The 21059-nt window shown below is 48.9% G+C and overlaps 1 protein-coding gene across 2 annotated transcripts in view; it reads left to right on the forward strand.

The window, feature by feature from the left end:
* The window catches only part of SNAP23 (synaptosome associated protein 23), a 230146-nt gene that overhangs the window by 130466 nt on the left and 78621 nt on the right, over positions 1–21059 (forward strand). The window lies entirely within an intron of this gene.

The following is a 21059-nucleotide window of genomic DNA, read 5'->3' on the forward strand; positions in this document are numbered from 1 at the left end:
CCCACCAGGCTTGCTTTACACAGCCTGGCGAGGAACATGCAAAGCCTCTTAGTCCCCGTCTGAGCAACGTGGTTCGGCTCTCAGACCAATCACAAAGCTGCATTTGCAGCATTGTGATTGGCTATTCGAGAGCCTGAGAGCCCGGGTGCTTCCTGCTCCTACCTGCAGCCCGCGTGGCAGGAAGAAGAGGACTGAGAAGAGCCAGCAGCCGCTCGGCCCAGGTAAGTGTTGATTTTTTATTTTTATTTGTTTCCATCCTACGTCCCCCCCTGCCCCCCCCCAAACCCACCCCACCCCCACTCCACCACTCCTGATCAGTAGCAGCCACTACTGCACATTGAATATGGTAACTGGTCACCTTTCACTCACTATTGGCTCTGTTTAGATCTTGAGTAGGTGAGGCATTTTCCCAGTGGTGCCACTAACCCTATTAGCTTGGTTCGGCAGGGGCAGCATGTTTTTATGTACTTCGGGAAATCAAAGCCCTACATGTTAAAGTATGCATGAAACAGGATGGAAACAATCCAGATTAGTTCTCTTTTACTTTTGTTACCAATTCATGGTAACCTGACTCAGAATTCTACAAACCAGCATTGTTTTAAAGAGGTCTAAAATGTAGGTTAATCTCCTTTTCGGGACTACTACGTTGAATCTCTAAATAAGGCACCTACATCATAAATGTGTACTATACTGTTCTTTACATATTTTGCTTCCTCAAACAAGTTACATTAAGGACCTCTACTTGTAAGCACAAAATAAACCCCACATTGAGCTCCAGGAGACATGGTTTGAAATAGTTGGATGTGTAGAATGAAGTAGGCCCATCTTTGTTTTCGAAAAAAGATTTTATACAGGTTTATGGTCTGCTGAGTGAACCATTGAAAATGTTTTATGCAGACTATCTTATTCTAGAGGTGAGGAAAGGACATTGTTGACAACAACAAAATGTCCTCGTGTCCATGCAGCAAAACAGTTAAATATTTGGAGATACCTCTTTGATAGGCCCCCCTTAAAAAAGTTCTCTTTTTTTTCTAAACTGGTTGATGTACTTTTTATTAATTATTTTTTTGGTCTAGGTTATGATGGCACAAGGTGGTGCATACTGTTTGTAATTGTATAATATTCCGGATAATTTCATTTCCTTGCTGCATAATTCAGCTAATATTACTGCATAATTCTATCCACTTGCTCCATTGGCTCAGCATAAAAGTATCACTGAATTGGCAGGGACTAGAAGTTGACAGACCGTATGTTGGACAGGCCACGTGACGGGCCGCTCTCCCCCGGCTCGACCAAGCCCGAGCCAGTCATACAAGCACCACACCCCCCCATTGCACGTCCTACGTCCCCTCAGGGACACCTGCCCCCGAGCATGATAACCTCGTGGGTCCGATCCACGGCCGACCCACGCGCCCAGCCCGGGCCGCCATCTTGGACACTTCGCCACGAGGCCGCCTGGCCCCCGATCGACCTCAACCCTGGGCCTAGCCCGGCCTCAGACATTCCGGCACCACCCTCCACCCAGGAGGTGAGCGAGCTACTTGGCCAGTCAATGGGAGAAAGAGGTGTCGATGGTTCTCCCCCGGCCAGTGCCGCTCGCCCATCGCCTCCCCGGGCGCTGGCTCCACCCCCCTGCTGGGTGTCTGGACTCCCTCATCCCGGACCTCCCGACCTCCAAGTGCGAGGGTCCGGACATCAAAGCACGCCAGCCCTATAACTGGGGCAGCTCCAGAACAGGAAGGCAGTTGTATCTTGGAGTCGAGAGACGAAAGAAGAACTCATCCTGGACGGACTACTGGCGCTGCCGTAGCTCTGTCCTGTGCACCATCATCCTGCCTGGTGGCGCTGCCACAGCCGTCGTAACCTTCATCCTTCACCGTCGTCCGGATCTGCTGGCGAGGCCGCGGACCGTTGTAACTGTCATCTGCATCGGGACCTGCTTGGCTTCTCCACGGCCCGTCGACCATCCTTCATCCATCTCGGGACCTGCTTGGCTTCTCCACGGCCCGTCGACCATCCTTCATCCATCTCGGGACCTGCTTGGCTCCTCCACGGCCCGATCCGCAACCACGCCGAGCTCGAGGATTGAGAGCTATTGAACTCATTGGTAACTAAGACTGTCCCGCTACCCTTTTCCTCAACCAGAGATCAGAACCGAGGGGACCCCTGAGTCCAGACCTCCTTGTATTATATCTACGTAACCTAAGAAGTGCATATAAAGTCTCGTTAACCTTCAATCTTGTGTGGTGTCCGTCTGTGGGGGGGAAGTTACTTATCTGTACAGTCGTTGGAGACGGCTCTCCCTGGAGACCTCTCCCCGTAATCTCGGCCGACCCTCCCGGTCCGTCTAACATTGGTGGCCAGCGGCGCGATCCGAATCACCGCATAACGTACAGAGAGTAGCTCACCCCACAACGAACAACAATGTCGACTAAAGAGAGCGGATCAACTGAGAAGTTCCAAATGGAAAAGCTAGAGGAATACAGCCATCGTGAACTAAAGCAGTTCTGCATCGAACTAGGTATCGCTACCACCGGACTAAGTACCAAGGACGATTTTAAGCATGCCCTAGAATCTTGGGCAGAGACCGGGGATGTCGAAGCCCCGGAGCAAAGCACCGCGAAAAAGACCAACACGGCCCCTGAAGAGCAAAGAACGGGTCTCTCACAAGACGAGATCCAAGAAAGAGAAAAAGCCCGACTACACGAACTTGAAATGGCCCGACTCAAGATGGACATAGAACTCAAATTGGCCGAGCAAAAAATAAACTTAGAGCACCTTCGCCTCCGAGAAGAAAGAGAGGAGAAACAGAGGCAAAGGGAGCTCGAGGAAAAAAGACTAACGTACGAGCACGAGCGGAACCTAGCCGAGATCAACCTGCGCAAACAGAATAAAGAATTAGGGGTGCCCGACAGACCGTCCACCCCCGGGACCACGGACAAAAAAGTGCACATCCCCAAGGATGTGGTCCGAGAATATTTTCGAGAAGACGACATCCAGCAATGGTTTAAAGCATATGAAATCGCGATGACTGCGCACCGGATCGATAGAGCCGACTGGGGAGCCGGCCTATGGGGCAAATTCCTCAATGAGGGCCGCGATACACTGTTACAGCTCCCAGACCACCAGATGACCTCCTACGACCATATGAAAGCGGCCCTCCTCACTCGCTATGGCCTCACGCCCGAGATGTACCGTCAGAGGTTCCGAGACTGCACACGCATTCCAGGTACAACTTGGGTGGACTATGTAACGTACTTTAGCCGAGCCTTCGAAGGCTGGATCAGAGGGAACAACGTCACGACCTACGAGCAGTTGTTCAATCTGATGGTATGGGAGCATCTGTCCAACAACTGCTTCATTGAACTACGCCAACACCTCCTCGACAGCAAGTTAACCGATCCCCGGCAGCTCGCAGCCGAAGCTGACCGGTGGGAGATCACCCGAGTAGGCCGGAATGGGTCCTACGAGCAGAACAGGAACAACAATGGTCACCACCGATCCAGAGGAGGAGGAGGGGGCCAAGGACGAGGAAGAGACAACACTCCGGCCGCCCCCACTACCAGCACCACCCCCCCGGCCAACCGGGGCAGCACCCCGGCGCGACCGGGATACAGAGCCAATGTTACATGTCACCGATGCCAACGAGTCGGCCACTATGCAAATGACCCAAGCTGCCCGCAGTATCAGAGCCCAAGACCCCGCCAGGTGACCGCCGCGGCACTAGGGGAAGAACAGATCTCCGAGGAACAAGAAACAGACGAGCAAGAGTATCAAGGGTGGGAGCCAGCCGCCATGACTCTCGCGTGCTTAGGGGGAAGAGACATGGTCCCGCGGGTCCCCCTACCCGCTAACACCCAGAAGTACGGCCAATGGGTGAGCATCAATGGACAACGGGCCGAAGCTCTTCGAGACACCGGGGCCAGTGTGACAGCCGTCCGCTGTCATCTGGTGACCCCAGAGCAATATCTTCCGAACATTCTCTGCCCTGTACGATCAGCCGACAACTCGGAGAGTCTGTGTCGGATGGCCTGCGTCCCCTTTGAATGGGGAGGGGTCTCCGGCATGTTGAAAGTAACGGTCCGAGACGACGCCCCCGTGGACTGCCTCCTCGGAAATGACCTGGAAAGCTCCCCGTGGGCAGCCGTGGAGCGAAAAGAACACTTGGGGATGTTGGGCGTCCCAGACTGGGCGTGCGTCACCACCCGGTCTATGGCCGCCCGTGCCAACCATCACCCGGAAGAACCAGAATGGCCGGCGCCTCCGCCTCCGGTCGCCCCCGCCGAGACCCCCGACCAGTGCATCCCCCTCGAACCTGCTCAACCTTCCGACCTTGCTAATCTCGACCAGTGGGCTCAAGGAGGGGGACCCACACAAGAACAATTTCGTCAGGAGCAGAAGACCTGTCCCTCCCTTGAGGGACTCCGACAACAAGCGCTCGCCCAAAGCGCAGGGGATACCTCCGGAGCTCATTGGGTCTACTGGGACAATGACCTACTGTACAGCGAGCAACGAATCGCCGAGCTGGGGGCCAACCGAGTACTAGTGGTGCCACTCCGCTTTAGAGACTTCCTGCTAAATCTGGCCCACGATGTCCCCCTGGCAGGGCACCTGGGACAAGATAAAACCTACAGCCGCCTAGTGACCCACTTCTTCTGGCCAAAAATGAGAAACGATGTGCACCAGCATTGCCGATCTTGCCCCACGTGCCAAGCCAGTGGGAAGAGCGGCCGCAAATTAAAGGCCCCCCTGCAACCCTTTCCCGTAGTCACAACCCCATTTGAGAGGGTCGGAATAGACATTGTGGGACCCCTAGACCCACGTACAAGACAAGGCCATCGCTTCATCCTAGTACTAGTGGACCACGCCACCCGCTACCCTGAGGCTATTCCTCTCCGGACCGTCACAGCCCCAGTGGTCGGCAGGGCCCTGATGGGGATCTTCTCCCGTGTGGGGTTCCCCCGAGAAGTCGTCAGTGACAGAGGCACGAACTTTATTTCCAAATACATGAAGTCCCTCTGGCAACAGTGTGGAGTCACCTACCGCTTCACGACCCCCTATCACCCCCAAGGAAACGGACTGGTTGAACGGTTCAATCGCACACTAAAAGGGATGATCGGGGGATTGGAAGAACCCCTCCGTCGCCAGTGGGACGTGCTGCTGCCGTGCCTCCTCTTCGCCTACCGGGAGGTCCCACAGAAGTCCCTAGGCTTCAGCCCATTCGAGCTGCTCTATGGGCACCCAGTACGGGGGCCACTCAGCCTGATCAAAGAAGGCTGGGAGTTGCCTCCGGCCAAGAGTCCTCCAGATGTCTTCCGGTACCTCCTCACCCTCCGCAACCAGTCCCAGCGGTTCAGAGACCTAGCGAAAGCCAACCTAGAGGCCAGTCAAGAGGACATGAAGAGATGGTATGACCAGAACGCCTCATCTATTGAATTCGAGCCGGGGCAACAGGTCTGGGTAATGTCCCCCACAGAACCGTGCGCTCTCCAAGACAAATGGACGGGACCCTTCAAGGTAATCGAGCGCAAGGGACCCGCCACCTATCTGATCGATATGGAGTCCGCCCGGAATCCGCTCCGAGTCCTCCACACCAACAGACTGAAACCCCACTTTGCACGAACAGAACTCAGCCTCTTGATGGCCACAGACAACGGGGTTGAGGACGACTCCGAGCCTCTCCCTGACCTCTTGCGGACCCAGGAGCAAGACGGCTCCGTGGATGGGGTCCGACTCTCGGAGACCCTCACCCAGGAACAACGCCAAGAGTGCCAAGCCCTCCTATCACGATTTGCCAGCCTGTTCTCCCTCACCCCAGGTGTCACTTCCTGGTGTGTGCACGATGTGGACACCGGAGACAGCCCTCCTATCCGCCACCGGGCCTACCGCGTACCTGATCGGGTACGGGCCTGCATCCAGGCGGAAGTAACTAAGATGCTCACGCTCGGGGTCATCGAGCCCTCCGACAGTCCATGGGCCAGCCCGGTCGTACTGGTCCCCAAAGCAGCCGCCCCCGGAACCACACCCGAACTCCGGTTCTGTGTCGACTACCGGGGCCTGAATGAAGTCACCAGAACGGACGCACACCCCATCCCCCGGGCAGATGAACTGGTCGACCGAATGGGCGCTGCCCGTTACCTCAGCATCTTCGATCTGACGGCAGGCTATTGGCAGATCGGCCTCACACCCCGAGCACAAGAACGTTCTGCCTTCTCCACCCCCGATGGCCACTATCACTTCACGGTCATGCCCTTCGGCATGAAAAATGCCCCAGCGACTTTCCAACGGCTCGTCAATCAGGTCCTGGCGGGGCTCGAAGAGTTCAGCGCCGCCTACCTGGACGACATCGCTGTGTACAGCCACCACTGGACCGAGCACCTCCAACACCTCCAGGCAGTGTTGCAAGCCCTTCAGCGAGCTGGCCTCACGATCAAGGCCAGCAAATGTCAAATTGGACAAGGGTCAGTGACCTACCTCGGACACCAAGTGGGAAGCGGTCTAGTGGCCCCTCTTCAACTGAAAATTGCCGCCATCCAGAACTGGCAACCCCCTAACACTCAAACTGAGGTGCGAGCCTTCCTGGGCCTCACGGGCTACTACCGAAGGTTCGTGAAAGACTATGGTACCATCGTGGGGCCTCTCACCGAACTCACGTCGAAAAATCAGCCCAAGAAGGTGAACTGGACCCCAGAGTGTCAAGCGGCCTTCGAACAGCTAAAGGCCGCCATGTGTTCCGCTCCTGTACTCCAGGCCCCAGACTACAGCCGGGAGTTCGTCGTCCAGACGGACGCCTCCGACCAGGGCATTGGGGCGGTCCTGTCCCAGGTGAACACCGAAGGCCTTGATCAACCGGTGGCCTTCATCAGCCGGAGACTCCTACCACGGGAGCAACGCTGGAGCACCATAGAGAGGGAAGCCTTCGCTGTGGTATGGGCCCTCAAGAAGCTCCGACCCTACCTTTTTGGCACCCACTTCCGGGTGCAGACTGACCACCGACCCCTGCAGTGGTTGATGCATATGCGGGGGGAAAACCCAAAACTGCTACGCTGGTCCATCTCCTTGCAAGGTATGGACTTTACCGTTGAACACCGGCCTGGGTCTGACCACGCCAACGCGGATGGCCTGTCCCGGTTTTTCCGCCTCGACGAAGAGAGTCCCCAAGAGGATGGGTAACTCTCCCCGCCTTCAGCTGGGGGGGACGCATGTTGGACAGGCCACGTGACGGGCCGCTCTCCCCCGGCTCGACCAAGCCCGAGCCAGTCATACAAGCACCACACCCCCCCATTGCACGTCCTACGTCCCCTCAGGGACACCTGCCCCCGAGCATGATAACCTCGTGGGTCCGATCCACGGCCGACCCACGCGCCCAGCCCGGGCCGCCATCTTGGACACTTCGCCACGAGGCCGCCTGGCCCCCGATCGACCTCAACCCTGGGCCTAGCCCGGCCTCAGACATTCCGGCACCACCCTCCACCCAGGAGGTGAGCGAGCTACTTGGCCAGTCAATGGGAGAAAGAGGTGTCGATGGTTCTCCCCCGGCCAGTGCCGCTCGCCCATCGCCTCCCCGGGCGCTGGCTCCACCCCCCTGCTGGGTGTCTGGACTCCCTCATCCCGGACCTCCCGACCTCCAAGTGCGAGGGTCCGGACATCAAAGCACGCCAGCCCTATAACTGGGGCAGCTCCAGAACAGGAAGGCAGTTGTATCTTGGAGTCGAGAGACGAAAGAAGAACTCATCCTGGACGGACTACTGGCGCTGCCGTAGCTCTGTCCTGTGCACCATCATCCTGCCTGGTGGCGCTGCCACAGCCGTCGTAACCTTCATCCTTCACCGTCGTCCGGATCTGCTGGCGAGGCCGCGGACCGTTGTAACTGTCATCTGCATCGGGACCTGCTTGGCTTCTCCACGGCCCGTCGACCATCCTTCATCCATCTCGGGACCTGCTTGGCTTCTCCACGGCCCGTCGACCATCCTTCATCCATCTCGGGACCTGCTTGGCTCCTCCACGGCCCGATCCGCAACCACGCCGAGCTCGAGGATTGAGAGCTATTGAACTCATTGGTAACTAAGACTGTCCCGCTACCCTTTTCCTCAACCAGAGATCAGAACCGAGGGGACCCCTGAGTCCAGACCTCCTTGTATTATATCTACGTAACCTAAGAAGTGCATATAAAGTCTCGTTAACCTTCAATCTTGTGTGGTGTCCGTCTGTGGGGGGGAAGTTACTTATCTGTACAGTCGTTGGAGACGGCTCTCCCTGGAGACCTCTCCCCGTAATCTCGGCCGACCCTCCCGGTCCGTCTAACACCGTAATCTTCCATGACTAAGAGAGGTTGATTAACTGTTTGACTATCATTTAGGGCCTTTAATGGGAATCCTGGTTTGAAACCCGGTTAGTTATTGCTCTCTCGTCCGGTTGGTAGACAGCCGATGCTATGGTGGGCACTGACCCGCCACTTCACCAGGTGTCCAGACACTAGAGGAAGTCTAAGAAATGCTAGTGATGCAATTGCACCTCCATCTGCCGTCTCTTTTCATCTGCAGGATTGTGCACACCTGCTTCTGACCTGTTAATGTATGCCCCTCTGATGACAAGATTTCACAGAGCCATCAGGTCTGCTCCAGTGTAGGAAAGAGTTGAAGACTCACTTCTTTAAATTACACTACATCAGAATGTGTTATCCGTCTACAACCCACTACCTCTCATATCACTTGTCAACTTTGTGGCTTGGCTGTAGCCCTGTACAGCACTCCTCTTCCTTTGGCAATGTTTATGCTATTGAAATACAATATACATACAGGACTACTGTTAGTGTCCTGCCGGCTCCACCTCGCACGCTGAGCGCAGAGAGTGCAGTTTCCAGTAAGGAGGGCAGACAAAGACGTGCATGAGCGGGGTGCACCCGAACATTAACAAAGGTTAATGGTATGTTGTGCATCCCTTCCTCTAAGATTGCTGACCCCAACGGAGGAAGAGAATGTTTTGGGGTGGTGGGCATAATCCATATAAAATTGTAGATGTGTGGTTGTGTCTAACGTGGCTATTCCCAACTCAGTGTTCCAGATGACTTAATTGACTACTAGAGCCTCACTCTTCTTGTCTATTTGATGTCATTTAGAACATCAAGTGTTCGACGGGGAACTAATGAAGCAAGTAAACCAACATCGTAGAAAATAAGCATCTATTTAACAAACGATTCTTCAAAGCCGTCTTTAAAATATATATATATATATTATTGTCATTTTTAAATGCATATATAAATGAGTACAATCAATCAGCAAACTGACAACTCCTCCCATGCCCCCCCAACCACCCAAACCCCCCACCCACTGGACCCCTACAAATCAACAAGTCAAGTCAAGTCAAGTCATAGAATTTATATAGCGCACTACATACCCGGAGGGTTTCAAGGCGCTCGGGAAGGGGAGGAGGATTACTTGTCAAATATCCACGTTTTAAGTTGCTTTCTGAATGCTAGGTGGTTCTGGGTGAGGCGAAGGTAAGCGGGGAGTGAGTTCCATGTTTTAGCGGCCAAGTATGAAAAGGATCTGCCTCCCATGGTGGTCTTGTTGATGCGGGGTACAGAGGCGAGGGCTTGGCTGGAAGAACGTAGTTGGCGGGAGGGGGTGTAGAAGGACAATCGAGAGTTGAGGCATTCTGGACCGATGTCGTAGAGTGATTTGTGTGCGTGGGTAAGCAGTCGGAAAGTGATCCTCTTATTGACGGGTAGCCAGTGGAGGTCTTTAAGGTGACCAGAGATGTGTTCGTTGCGTGGGATGTCTAATATGAGTCTGGCTGAGGCGTTTTGGATTCGTTGGAGTTTCTTCTGGAGTTTTGCGGTAGTACCTGCGTAGAGGGTGTTTCCGTAGTCCAGTCGGCTCGTGACCAGAGCGTGGGTGACTGTTTTCCTTGTTTCGGAGGGGATCCAGTGAAATGTTTTTCTGAGCATGCGAAGAATGTTGAAGCAGGAAGAGGATACGGCGCTGACTTGTCTGTTCATAGAGTGAAGAATCCAGGATGACGCCTAGGTTCCGTGCGTGGTCTGTCGGGATGGGTGCTTTTCCGAGGGCTTCCGGCCACCAGGAGTCGTCCCATGCAGAGGGGGATGTACCTAAGATGAGGACTTCTGTTTTGTCTGAGTTCAGTTTCAGACGGCTTTGTTTCATCCATTCGGCCACTTCTTTCATTCCTTCGTGTAGGTTGGTTTTGGCGGTGCTGGGGTCATTGGTGAGGGAAAGGATCAGTTGAGTGTCATCCGCGTACGAGATGATGTTGAGGTTGTGTTGGCGTGCGATGGCCGCGAGGGGGCTCATGTATACGTTGAAGAGGGTGGGACTGAGTGAGGATCCTTGTGGTACGCCGCAGATGACTTCAGAGGCCTCGGACTTGAATGGTGGAAGGCGGACTCTCTGGGTTCTTCCGGTGAGGAACGAGGTGATCCATTCCAGTGCTTTTCCTTGTATTCCGATGTTAATGAGGCGTTGTAAAAGGGTGCTGTGGCAGACTGTGTCGAATGCTGCAGAGAGGTCGAGGAGGATGAGGGCGACTGTGTCTCCATTGTCCAGAAGAGTTCGAATGTCGTCTGTTGCTGCGATGAGGGCGGTCTCAGTGCTGTGTTTTGCTCGGAAGCCAGATTGTGAGGGGTCGAGGGATTTGTTGGCTAAGTCCTATTGTGTAGATTACTCCATCTTATATACACCACTAAATTCATAAAAACTAGAGGGAGACAATTCAATACAATTTAAGCCAAGACTATTCCTCCCTCTGGCCGTTTTGCATAAATAGCAATGTACACGGAAGATAATCCAGGATAATCTGACAAAAAAGCGATATATAAAGTGTCCTGTGCAAAGTGCGAGATGCAAAGTGCGAGTGCAGCAGCTTAGGTGCAAGACATCTTTGTATCCTGAACAGGTGGAAAAATTATTATACAAATATAAATATTCATGTTGTCCAGTAGACAGTACATGTAGCTTTGTTTGCCCGAGCCCCTAGTTTACCTACAAGTTTCCATACCCCCTTTGTTGCAAAGACGGTTGACGAAACCCCTTAGCCAGCAGTTCCCAAATAACCACTCCCTTTTTATTGGGCGCGAATACCATTCTTTTTCCAAGATACTTATGAAACACCTATCACACCAACTTAGAACATTCAACAAGAACAATGTCACAAGTTAAATTCACATGGTCAAAATCAGGTTGAATGAATATATCAATCTCTTAATCCACAAACTACTCAAAACCCACCTTTTCCCACAATAATCTGCCTATTCCCTTCCCGTTTTTTTGCTTTCCCCCCTCAGTTGCTAGTACAATCCCAGCGCTGGGACGCCCCCGGGCAGCCATGCGCTCTAGAAATCCCGTTTTCATTTAATTTCATTTCATTTCATTCTCCAAGTCCAGCCAACACGTGTTTCGTCGTATGGGCAGGTACCCACGACTTCGTCAGGGCTGGGAAAAAAACAATACAAAAATATGTTGAAGTCCCGCCGTACATCGGGCAATGTTTGTACTTTACATATAGGTAATCAGTGATCTTACAATCGTGGTATCATGCAAGTGGGTTTGTTTTTACATTTTCTAAGTTAATTCTCATTCTTTTATCAAGGGTGAATGATGGTGAGTGATTGAAGAAGGGAGGAAGGGAGATAGACTCCCAGAGAAAGGATGAAAGAGACCTCCTATGAGGCAAGTAAGTTCCCCACAACTTATGTGAATCAATCCATTCACCAGTAGCATCAGATTTCCCGGCATCATACCGGCACTATGCCTCACTAGTAATTTTTGCGCCAGGAACCCACGTGAGCATGGTAGCATAAATATCAGTGCTGTACGTCCCTCAGTGGGTGAAAAATATAACCCGTGCTCAATATATGTCCAAGACTGAGAATAGCAACTCAGGCCTACCTGATACTGAATCAGTGGTAAACTGTGTGCCTGTAAATCATCATAAAGTGTCAGAATAGTGCATCCTCAATGTTAACATCAGTATACACATAATGCTCTGGCCCAGAGACGTACCTTCTGACTGGTTATAATTCCGACCCAGCCTCACACGGCTGGGTAGATAAACTTTCAGATCACGGGGCTGTCCTTATTATCACGCTGTGGGAAAATATGTATATATCATATATTACCCTGATAATTAACAGGTCTACATAAAACAGCATTATGAGCTATGATTACAATATCCATAGTCATGTCATCTCCTTAATAATTCCGCACTTTGTACAGCCTAATCCATATTCAAATTTCCCACTTCCGATCAACGATCTGTTAATGGTTATACGTCTTTATTAGCTTACCTTTATATTAGTAATGCAATTATACAGCCCGTGAAGCGACCAGGATCAAAGATTGGATCCGATTCATAAATGGTATAGATCTCGAATTATTCCTCATGTAGGTAATAAATATCAATGCCGTCACCCCAGCTAAAATGTGCACGAGGGAAAAAGAAACACACATACGGACATCCATTAGTATTCCGTGTGTGCAAACTCACGAGAGATCATGGCGCACCTCTCAGCACATCGCGTTCGTCCTTACCTTCGTATTATGAAGTTCTGGGAAAAACAATCACCGCAACGCGTAGAGCCGGTCTCTCCGTTATTTGGAAGAACCGCGTCTCCTTACCCGGAAGTCTCTTAAGACTGCCTGGCCTTCCAAACTGTAAATTGAGAGGACTCGGGCCAACCACTGCTGGAAAGGAGTGTTGTGGTCCAGCCATGCCGACGCGATACATAGCCTATGTATAGCTATTGCAATGAAAATCAAGGCACCTCCCTTGTTTCTTTCTATAGTATCTTGTACTCCCAATAAAATTATTGGCAGTGTTAGCAGAACATCTTGGGATAAACCTATCTTTAAAACCCCCAAAATATCTTCCAACAAGGGACCAAGCTTCACACAAGTTGAAATATATGTACAGAATCTGCACCATGTTCAAAATAGCGGGGGCACTTGGTACCTTTGCAAACCCCACATTTCTCAATTTTACTCGCGGTAAAATAAAAAATAAAAACAAGTTTTATAGAACTGGGCTTGAAAGTTAGCCGAGAGTAAAACGCTTTGTGCAAAAAAGAGAGCTTGCAGGAAAGCATTATCCGTAATGCCTAATTTCAGCTGCTATTTCCCAGAGATCTTACTCAGGTCATCGGGCATCAGGCTACTAAGAATTCCATAAATAGTCCCAACTCGTGGGACGTGTGGCTCGGATAATTTCTCCATAAGTTCGCATTTAACGAACACCGCAGACCTGACTACCTTACGTTGTAAAAAGTTCCTGATATACAAGTATTGTAAAAAATGAATTTTGACTAAGGCCAAATTTTATTTTATGATCTTCAAAAGCCATAACCCCGTTAGAGGAATGTAAAGTTCCCAATTTATTGATCCCTGCTTTAGACCAAGTTGCAAAGTAAGGTCCCCCAAATATATCCGGCAGCTTCTCATTATTTCTAATGAGAATATAGTAATTCAGTCTTCCGATCCTTAGTAGTTCGCAAACAGCAGTAAAAACCTTATAGGTCCCCATAAGAGCCTTGAACCTTACTCTCTTAAAGTATCCGTATTCAAATTGTCGCCACAAGAACCCCAAGCTTCTGGGCCGATTAAAAGCTCGAACTGGGAAGGAAGTTTGGTCGTTTGTTCGTGCTTGGTAATGATCCCGCAGCAATATGGGGCATATCTGCATGATAGTGGCCCATTAGTAAAGTTTTAAATTTGGAAGCCCCCATCCACCTCTCTCCCTAGGGACTGATAAATACTTTACAGATCTTCTAGGCTTAGAGTAGGCCCATAGAAACTGTGTAAAAAGATGATCACATTTATTTTACATTGGGTTTGGAAATTCGAGAGGGATAGCTCTAAAGAAATATGAAATCTCCGAAACAAAAAATAATTTTCAAAACATTGCACCGGCCCACTAAAGAGAAATGTAAATTGTTTAGAAAGGAATTACTTTGTCATCTTTGAGGCTAATGGGGCTAGATTTTCTAAAACAATCGTATTGATATTTGACAAAATATTCACCCCAAGATATCTAGCCTTGCTAACTGTCAGGGGTCCCCCTCGAGCGAGGAGGATGTTCGTCCACAGGAGCAAAGATGAATGTCCCACACACTTCCAGACAACAACTACCAAAGCGAGAAGGTATAACATCGCTATAAGGCAGCTGCTACCAAAAAGTGTGGGGGGAATTTTCCCAGGGAGTATACCACTCTCCCCCAGCAAGGTGACGTAGCTGCAGTCTTGATGGCAGGAGACTGGAGAATAAATATACAACAATACTAACCTCACCAGTTCTTTACAGGGCTGATATACAAGTGTTCAACATACCATTCCACTTACCTCACAGGTGAGTGACAGGGCTTTAAGCTAAAAGTCCAGGCAAGAACCAGGAGATACAGCAGAGAACCTGGGGGACAACTAGCAAGGAAATCTCCAAAGTAGAATGCACCAATTCCCGTCCTACTCATAAACTGAAGACAGAGCAGGACTGGGGGCCATAAGTGCAGCTGATAACACTAGTATCACTTCTAGAGCTAAAGACAAAGTGATACAGAAATTCTCACTTCCAGCGCATAAACTAAAGACAGCGTGGAGCGAGTAACAAACATATAACACAGACAATCCCCTCTTCCAGCTCATAAGCTTAAGACAGAGCGGAGGAAGGTAACAAACAACATAAAACACGGACAATAGACACACCCCGTCTGACTAGAAACTGAAGAGCAGAACGGAGTGGGCGTACCTACAAGACGCGTTAGACCAGACACACTCCACTCGTAAACTCAAGACGGAGTAGAGCGCAAACACAAACATACACAAAAACCCCTTCGATCACAAGAATGACCGCGGAGTCTAAACACTGTGATGAATTGCCAGTTCCGAACTGACACCAAAGAGGAGAGAAAGGCAGGCGGGGAATCCAGGCGGAAGGGGACGCTAGGCACCGGGGAAGGGCGTGCCGAGAAGAGAAAAGGTAACGGAGCAGGGCGGGAGGAAAAACAGCAGGCAGGACTCAGAACAGGAACAGAAAATACCGTGACCCAAAGGCAGAAATCTCAGGAGCTGGAAAAGAGCACAAACGGGATCAATAGGAATCAGCAGGATCTCAGAACACTACGGGAACCTCACGGAGCAGAACGCTGAGTAGAGGGGGCGTGGTCACTAACCAAACAGTAAGCCAAGCCATGATTCGCGGGTGAGCTTCCCTTTTCAGCTACCTAGGGAGCGTCTCAAAATACCATGACTACTCAGTAAGAGGTTTTAAGGGAAAGGTACAAAAGTCTCACAGGGACACCAGAAGGTTAGTATAACTGAGCATTCTACACAGCCCTGTGGAATCTATATTGAACACTTATGGATGAGGTCAAATCCGACCACCCCTAACACTAACCACCCTGTTATCAAACCATTTGATTTTCTCATTCTCGATCTGAGTTTTTTCCTTGTTTAAAGCATAGCCCGAAACCTCCCCAAAGCTTTGAGCCTCACATTCAATTGCCTTTGCGGGTTCAGGGGTCACAAGCGCTAAATCATCATGTAGGCCATGATTTGGTGTTGAATCCATGCCTATGTATTGGAAGGATCCCCTGGTTCATTTCTAGCTTCTTGACAAACGGGTCAATATACATTGCATAGAGCAGAGGGGAACAAGCAAGTCCCCCTTGTAATTGCGAATTACTCGGTCTGCACCCAGTTTATCATGACACTAGCCACAGGATTTATGTATAGTGCTTTAACAGCCTGAATACAACTGGCCCTAACCCCATTCTTTGCATGATGGTCCACAGGAAAAGTCAGGAGACCCGTTCAAAGGCCTTTTCGGCATCAAAAAAGATTAATGCCCTCTGGTGTCCAGTAACTGTACCATCCAACAATGTAATAGAGCTCCTTATGTTATCAGTAGTGCTTTTTTTAGGGATGAATCCATGTTGCCATCTAGAAACTAGTTTTTAAATAACAACTGATAGTCGGGAAGCTAGAATATTGGAGTAGTGGTGGCCCTTATTTCAATTTAAACTTAAGTATGGCATGCCCACATTGTGGTACAAAAGGGGGTGGTGATGGACGGAGCATCTGAATCAATAAAACACTCACACCCAGTCAAAGGATCTGGGTTTAATCCATCACCGTTCTTTAGCCCAATCTGCCACCCCAGTTCAGACATGGCTATATGCAAATCAGTCTGACCCTGTGCCTCATGGGAACAGTCCAGCCCGAACTGCCAAGCCATGTCTTCCCTGGACCGGAAACAAGCTTCCGAGGACCGGTTTCTGACATTCCAGCCTTCTTCAGCCCCGCTTGCTTGAATCCAGTGGCAAAGTGAGCAAGGGACTCACGTCTGAGCATACCCTGCCACAATTATGGCGGCCAAAAGCGGTACAAAAGGGGGTGGTGATGGACGGAGCATCTGAATCAATCAAACACTCACACCCAGTCAAAAGATCTGGGTTTAATCCATCACCGTTCTTTAGCCCACTCTGCCACCTCTGTTCAGACATGGCTATATGCAAATCCGTCTGACCCTGTGCCTCATGAGAACAGTCCAGCCCGAACGGCCAAGCCATGTCTTCCCTGGACCGGAAGCAAGCTTCCGAGGACCGGTTTCTGGCATTCCAGCCTTCTTCAGCCCGGCTTGCTAGACTTTTGACTGGGTGTGAGTGTTTGATTGAGTCAGATGCTCCGTCCATCACCACCCCCTTTTGTACCGCTTTTGGCCGCCTTAAGTGTGGCAGGGTATGCTCAGATTTGCTCACTTTGCCACTGGATTCAAGCAAGCCGGGCTGAAGACGGCTGGAATGCCAGAAACCGGTCCTCGGAAGCCTGTTTCCGGTCCAGGGAAGACATGGCATGGCAGTTCGGGCTGGACTGTTCCCATGAGGCACAGGGGCAGACTGATTTGCATATAGCCATGTCTGAACTGGGGTGGCAGAGTGGACTAAAGAACGGTGATGGATTAAACACAGATCTTTTGACTGGGTGTGAGTGTTTGATTGATTCAGATGCTCCGTCCTTCACCAACCCCTTTTATTCCCACATTGTGGCCTTAGTGACTTTAAAATATGGTATTATGCCCTAGCTTTTTCGAACCTTTCTGGCTCTACTCCGAAGCTTTGTGCTCTTATAGGAAGTAAGAATGGCACTTATTAAGAGGGGCACATCATTGCCCTCCTCTTCACCTCCTGCAGTCTTACCAAGGTTTACTTCTTCGGTGCCACTGTTACCTTTCGGCATCCAGCGTCAGGACACTACTTCGATTAGCAGTCGCACTTTACAAATACTCCACATAGACTCCTATCTACCCGTGCAGTGCAGTAGACCGTCCCATGTCCATCGTTCAAAGAAATCGCACCAATTTGGCCAGTGGTCCAAAATAAGACTTGATGAAGCCTGGTCAGGTTCATTCAGTTATGGGATGCCACTTTCGGAACGGCAAACATTGAGGAACTGTCTCGTGCATTAATTGTTTGAATATAGCCTTGGATTACTCTACTCTGTTTGTTTAAAAATCTAATCATAATAACAATTTAACAAATTAATGGTTTACATCTGAAATAAAGGCAAAGAGGCTTCTATTTAGTCAGAGATAAAGTTGTGCCTAACCTCCCTAAAGTGTGCCAGCACTACAGTACATACTACAGTTAATATGATATAAAAAGAGTCTACTTTAACCGAGGCATCTTGCTGTAAAATTCAGATTGAAGAGCCTGCGTACACTATTTGAGGTGCTCATCGAGCTGCCGAACCCAGTATGTTTCCAACACTATTCTCTCTCGCTCAACAATGTTGGGGAAAAAATGGCTGCTTTTTAGGTTTTGCCTGCACATCGCTTACGATTTGATTGTGAAATCTATTGTATTTAATATAAATATTATTAAAAGGGGCCTACTTCCCACCCCCTTGCTTTTCTTTGGTTCCTGTTCTTGCCACTTACTTTCCCCCATTTCTATTGGCTGTTTCCTGGTGTTTTCGTCGAGAGCTTCTCTTATCAATTTCCTGGCGACCAAGTACTGTTTCAATCCACTCTTGTGGGATTATTGTTTTAAGGTTTTGCATGCACAGCGTTTGTTTTGTGCATCTCTGAGCACCACTCTGTAAACATGAGCTGAAAGACCCTTGTATTACCGTTGGTAATTCATGACCGTCAACTTTCTTGAAGCGCACACTATGGTGGCAGTTGTAGGTTCTGGTTTGCAAATCAACATAAAAGATTTGATTAAGGGATTACCTCTTGCCATAAACATCAGTGTGACAACTTGGTGCACTAGAAACAGCACTATGTAATGCCTTGGTGTAAATAATCTGGTGTGCCAATTACAGCTAATAATTTGCAGACATTTCCACTTACCAGCAAGATGGCGTTGAAAATGGCACTAAAAGAAATTCTGATAAAACCGCTGCCTCAGCGTAGGTCTAGTCTTTTGCTGCACAGTTTGATAGTACAGCCTTGGAAATGCCGAGAGATCCACGTGCTATACCTGCCTCACAATCTCTCCGTTGAGCATCGCCGCGTTACGGACTCCTCAGCCTGAGTCACTGCATACACGTCGCCGGTAGAGTACACTAGAAAACCCGCTCATCGCCACTGTAAGCCACTGGTATGTTGAAAACTCATATCAGTGAATAGTTTTTAGCGTATACATATTTTTAATGCTGGGAAATGATGGGTATGTTTAGGTGGATACAAGTTTCCTGTTTTTTTCTACATACTTTTGTGACAAATGCTTGCAGTAAAACATTTTTTTAAAGTATCCATCACGCCAGCTTGCCAAGGCCAGACCTATTGGGTTTGACAATGCTTGTTGCCTTCATGTTATCCCCACTCTCCTATGATTGACTACTTGCAGCCCACGGTGGTGTGATCTTCCTGTTCTTAACTATCAAGCATCTAAATGACTTACAATGAAAGGGACACATTTTGTACTTTACATGTTTTTTCTATCCATCGACAGTGCTTTCTCATGCAATATCGTTTTTAATTTGTTTTTCTGTCATGCCCACTCGGGCATGGAGTAATGGGACTTTGCTGTTCCTTTTCTGTTAGTGTGTGCTGTTTTATATACAGTTCATTGAGTTGGTTCCCAAACCCAATGAAAGCAATCTTTTTTTCTGCAGTTAAAATATAGTTTTTGTATTTAGCATGAACAAAGAGTAAACGTCACCAGGAACCAACATTTAGTTCAATTCATCCGAGAGACTAGCACACACAGTTGACACATTATCAACCGCCTCATAATGCAGATTAAATGCCATGTAAACATGACTATCTTCAATGAGGAACAATGAACCACCCTAACAAAGGCTCCATGTTAAGTAACCTCACATGGTCCAGTGAAAGCTCTCTGTCAATTACTAGGGTAAATATATTCAAGTACAGGTAGGCAAATCTAGCTACAGGTGAGTGGATAGGAAGCTTTTCAGCAGATTAACATTTGTTTCTGAATGCGATAGCCATACTACATCTAGTATCATGTATCTCAGTACCAACCTATTTGTAGGTGGTTGCAACAAATGATTTAGTGGATGTCAGAATAGTGATATTAAAAATATAGTCTGGCAGAACTAGTGTGGCCTAACTAATGTTTGCAAAAATATTGTTCCAACAGATGTAGATTCTTTATTATTGACTCCAATATAGCAATATTTTTGTAAACCATATTTAGGACATGCTATTTTTGTCAGATGATACTGAAGTCACGATTTTGTAGAGGTTTGTGAACATTTTATAATATTTTTGCATTATTAACAACATGTAGAATAATGATCTACACTTGAATTTACATATGTACACTGCCACTATTCTATTGCCTTTGAATCAATTTATATACAACCTGTTAGTCATTTTCTTGGCTTTTGCTAACTAAGCCGCTAGTTCTCTGAGCCATATTATTTCTGCTGCACACAGTCAAGCAAAGTCCTACTTGTTTATTTCCACTGTTCTCCCAAAAGGCTCTCGATCATGAGCTCAGTTTTGTAACTTTCTTCAAGATCCTTCCTATGCTGCACCCAATGGCGGGAGGGAACATCTTACTAAATCAAGTATATTTGTATATGAATGCATATAGGTACTAGATAAATATTACTGTTAAATGTACACTTCCATTCTTTTCATGTTGGCTATGTGTTCCTCTCTTCTCATTGTCGTATTTCTCCTTTCAATGCAGCTCACAAACTACTCTCCTCTGTTTCGGCCCCTTGTGGTCGCATGCACACATCTCTTGTCACTGACTGCTTTACAGTTGAGACCTCTGTACAGTGTCCCACTCTTAAGTGCTGCACTCACACTTATCAACCTTCATTCATGCATCACTCACCCTGCACAGAGAGCACTTGCACCACTTTCCCTGCACTCATACACTGCTCCCACACCTCCAATGTTTAATCCCATAGGCAAAACCTGATGCAGTTACCAATGTTTTTTTTAACCACACAAATACTCAGCTGTACGAAACATTAAATGACCCATGCTGCCATGACCAGAGAGAGATTTACAGACCTCAAGCCTGATGGAAGAAATATTGGTGGAGGTGAACTCTCGTCTCCAAGATTCTTGAACTAGGCTATGGTTTGCCTTTATTAAATCAGGAACTCTCTGTGACCTCTGTCCAGTAAGTGGCTCCACAGCCATCTCCAGTCTTTCTGTGTTCTTGAATTAATCTTTCTTTTCAGGACTAGTTACCAGTTACTGTAAGAACAGTGTTGTTAAACCTTCTAAGAAACCCACATTGCATCCAATCAGAGGAGGCTTCTAGTGGCTAAAATGGGGAACAAGTATATGGTCAGATGACAATCTAATCATCTTAAGGCCCTTAACTTGTTAGATGTAGCACAAACAGGTTTTTGACATCGAATGGGTGCAGAGTCTGCTTTTGTATCCGTGCCTCACGATCTGAGAAGAAGCCTCAATGAGGGTTACTTCAGCGTGCTCATTTTACTGAATCTTTCCGCTGGGTTTGATACAGCCGATCAATCCAACTTAATAAAAGAGTTTGCAACAGTTGGTAAAGAGAACTCCTGCTTTCGCTTGTTTCTTATCTTTCCTCGCTGAGC

This window comes from Lissotriton vulgaris, chromosome 9, assembly GCF_964263255.1.
Source record: "Lissotriton vulgaris chromosome 9, aLisVul1.2, whole genome shotgun sequence".
NCBI lineage: Eukaryota > Metazoa > Chordata > Amphibia > Caudata > Salamandridae > Lissotriton > Lissotriton vulgaris.